Here is a 4581-nt window from a genome sequence, read left to right on the forward strand (position 1 = left end):
AAGGCAGAGAGATAAACTTTGTTGCTTTTTGTCTGTTTTTCTGCTGACTCTTGGTTTTGGCTCATGGTCTTGGGGTGGTGGGATTGAGCCCCATGTGGGGCGCCCAGCTGGGGGTGAGGGTGGGGGGAGTCTGCTGGAGATTCTCTCTCCCCCGGCCCCTCCCCCTGCTTGTGCTAAGAGAGAAAGAGACAGAGAGAGAGAGCACTCACGTGCACACATAGTGGGGGAGGGGCAGAGGAGAGAATCTTCAAGCAGACTCCCCACTGAGTGCAGAGCCCCATGTGGGGCTTGATGCAGGGCTTGATCTCACCACCCAGATCATGATCTGAGCCGAAATCAAGAGTCAGATGCTTAACTAACTGAGCCCCCCTTTTTTTTTTTTTTGAGCTCCTAAAATATGTTTGGTGGTTGAATGCAAAAAGGATAAAATTGTGTGATGGGGTTTTTAACATAAGAGGGTGTAACACAGCGGCACTTGGGTGGCTCAGTCGTTGGGCCTCTGACTTCGGCTCAGGGCGTGATCCCAGAGTCCTGGGATCGAGCCCCATATCATGCTCCCTGCTAGGAGCCTGTTTCTTCCTCTCCCACTCCCCTTGCTTGTGTTGCCTCTCTCACTGGCTGTCTGTCAAATAAATAAATAAAATATTAAAAAAAAAAAGAGGGTGTAACATATAAGACAACTACAGCATAAATGGGAGAAGGTAAGGAAACCTATATAGTGATAAGGTTTCTAGAGTAACCACTAGAAACAAAATAAAACCAACCAATCAATAACAGAGGTATAACAGGAAAATCTCCCAACACTTGGCAATTAAACAATACACTTCTGAAAAATCCATGGATCAAAGATGCCATCTCAAGAAGGGAAATCACAAAATCTTTGAGCTGAACGAAAATACAAAATATCAAAATTTCTGAGAACAGTTAAAGCAGTTGCTTGAGGAAAATGTATAGCTATTGGTATGGGTGAAAAGACTGAGTTGACATGTTAATTGGGAAAGGTAAACAAAAACACTGCATGTCATACATTTGTGTAAGAAAAGAAAAAGAATACGTATGTCCCTTGCTGACATGTACTATATTCTGCAAGATTAAAAAATACTGCGAAAGGTTTACATCTGAGAAGTAAGGGAGAGGGCTGTGAATGAACGCAGGGAGAGACTTGTATATCTTTCTTTAGTGTTTGTCTTTTTTTAAACATGCGTATGTTCCTTCTACAATTAAAAAATACTAACTTGAAGGCTTAGACTGTGAAAAAGGGATTTTGTATCAATCACCTGAACTTCTTCCTTAAAAAAACTAGAGAAATTTGCTAAGAGAGAATCTTAAATGTTCCCACCCAAAAAAGTGAACTATGTGAGGTGATGAATGTGTAACTAACCTTAAATGTGGCAGTCACCTCACAGTATACACACACATCAAATCTGGTTGTCGTATACCTTAAGATTACACGATATTACTTGTTAATAATATCCTGATAGTGTTGGGGAAAATATTAGAATAAACCAAATCAAGTAGGAAGAAATAATATGAGAGAATTCAGTAAAATTAAACATTTTCTATTATATATCTTTTTTTAGAAAAAATAAAAAGCTGGCTCAGACGCACTGACTTGATGTAATTGCCCGTTAATGGGTTACAACCCAGGTTGGAAAACACTGATTTTTACAACATAACTTCCAGAGGGGAATGTTCTGGACTCTCTTGTCAACTTATAACTTAATATTTAGGATATAACTAATCATAAAATTGAGTTTAAGGCCTTATTAAATTTGTTCTCCTTTGTGACCCTTTCCTGACTCCATCAGGAAGATAATCCCTTCTGCTTCTTTGTTCCCAAATCGTATTTCTTCAATAGCCAATAAACATTTTCAAGCTACCAAAGCGCATTAGCATGCCGTTGGCCTCTCTCAAAATTGAAGTCCCTGAGGACAGACGTAGTGGTGTCTCACTCTTTTCTAAATCCAGCTTTTATTAATGTAATATCTATTGACATTTACCATATTTGAAATTTAAAATTTTTATTAATTTATTAATAAAACAATAAACCTATTATGTTACGAATAACATTTTATAAAACCTACATTTTTCAAATTAAACAGAAAAATGGTAGTTCACATTTTTGCAAATCTCTTTAGCCTAACTTAATAGAAGATAATCTAGATCTTCATATCTACTTCTAGAATCTGTTGCAATATGGTGTGTTGAAGTATATGAAAAAAATCCAGACTCATACACAAATATATAGTTGGAAAGGGAATATTTTAATAGACTTTTCAGAAATAGTGATACTTCTTTTTTTTTTTTTTAAGATTTTATTTATTTACTCGACAGAGACAGAGACAGAGCACAAGCAGGGGGAGCAGCAGGCAGAAGGAGAGGGAGAAGCAGGCTCCCCGGAGCATGGAGCCCGACAAGGGGCTCGATCCCAGGACCCTGGGATCATGACCTGAGCCAAAGGCAGCCGCCCAACCAGTTGAGCCACCCAGGTGCCCCCAAAGTAGTGATACTTCTGATACGACACCCAAATCTGACAAGTGGTAGTTTCTCAAAGGTTAGTTGCAATATAGAATCTGCAAACTTATCTACGCACTTTCTATACTGATGGGTCTTATAATCTGAATGGAATGTTAATCTCTGCATGATAACTTCACAGACTGGTCATTTGGAAAATATTTTCTTTCCATTATTCAGCTCTCCCAACTGTTGACACAGTTAAACACTATCAAAATTTTTAAAAATTATTCACTTTAATTAATACCATGTTGATTTCATTAGAAAGGTCTGTAGTAGGTGTTAGGAAGCTTCCAGGCTTACCGTGGTAGGTTAAAATTTTCACTTAAAGGCTCAAATTTTATCATTGGCAACAAACATTCAGTTGTTTCCTATGACAAACTGAAGTGACAAACTCTCTTCATTTATTTTTGAGAAAATGTACGCCAGCCATCCAAGTATGAATAACCAGTTTATCAACTGTTCTTTCAAGTAAAAGTGGTGTTCTATGGAAAGTACCTGTTTGGCCCCCTTCACAATTGCACAAATGCTTTTCTTCAAGACAACCAAAAAGATATGCTTTATGTACAAACCCATTCAATCACACAAAGTATTGAAAAGACAGAGTATTGTGAGTAAAATAAATAATTAGTGACTCACCAAAGACCTTCTTCAGTGAATATATGGCAGTGAAGAATACAGCAGCTACTAAACACCACTGCCTTGTCTTTGTGGTAAGGCACCAGCAGTTTTACCCACCACTGTTTTGAACCAACAGTGCAAATAGCAACACGGTGACAGTGTTATCGGGCGAGTAGTCTTGAACTAGGAGACCCCTCCATGGACCACATGGTAATTAACATGCACTATGTGGGAAGGGAAGCAGATGTGCTTTCATGTCCAGCGAAAGGAGTGTGCTGCCGGGTCCATGCGTCCAGCGGCCCACTAGGAAGGAGATGGTCGTCACTAGGATTAGCAGGGCCTACCATCATTATACATTTCCATCCTAGAGCCTCCTCCCCTGATTCCATACCCACTAAGCAATCTTTTGATAAATGAATTGCCACTTCAGGCAGAAACTGCCAAGTGACTAGGCCGATGTCACTGTTGGGTCTGCTTCAGCTACATTTCTCAATGTAAGTTATGCTTTTTATTAAACAGTCTTGATGAGCTTTGTTGAGTCAGCAATTCCAAATCCAATAAATTTTGGGACACTGATGAGGTAGTTTCTGAGAGTCAATGCAATTTTATAATTTCTCTGAACAGTCTTTGTTCCTAAGGATACCTTTGAGATTGTCTACATAGAAATGATACTTCATATGACAATTTTAAATAGCAAATCAGTTATTCTGAGCCTAGAAACAGCAAAAATACACAAAATGATAAAATATTATTTCCTAAATTCTTGAGAAGCCTCCTCTACTCTATATAAATTTCTTTATAGTTTGATGCTTTGAACATTAAATAAAAATTCTTTGTTGATAAAGTAAAATTATGTGGAGGTACAGAGAACTAACTTGTTCAACACTTCAGCTCCATTCTAGCATGTCTTCCTGAATTGTAGAGGCCAGAAAGCTATCAACTACATTTTCCAGATTACTTTGCAGTTAAGACTTTTAGATGACATTTAGGTTCCTTCTAACCCAATGTACTGAAGTGAGCGAGGCTTCCATTTGGAGCCGCATTATGTGGGAAGGGAAGGAGATGTGCTCACATGGAACGTGGCACAGTTGGACAGTCCTAGAGGAACAGCCTCATTCAGCAGCTTCCTGATGCCAGAACAGGCAACGGCAATTTGATGGCCTGGTTCTGTAGTGTGGTTTGGGGATATATTTCTAAGATCAGACAATTATGCTGTGAGCTATCTATACACCGTAATAAAACCCTGTAGGTCTAAACTATCTTGAGGAGACTTTGCTGAAGTCAAGAACTGACCAATTAACATTCTAGTAACATTTCCTTTCACATGAACATGCTTCTGGTTTCTGTAGTTTTATGGTAACATTTTCTTTCTCAGTGGCTTTTCTAAGCCGAGACAACGTTCCTTGTACATCGTTAAATGCTATTTAAAAAAACAAAACTACTATG

The sequence above is a fragment of the Ursus maritimus genome, unplaced genomic scaffold (assembly GCF_017311325.1).
Source record: "Ursus maritimus isolate PB19 unplaced genomic scaffold, ASM1731132v1 scaffold_28, whole genome shotgun sequence".
Lineage (NCBI taxonomy): Eukaryota > Metazoa > Chordata > Mammalia > Carnivora > Ursidae > Ursus > Ursus maritimus.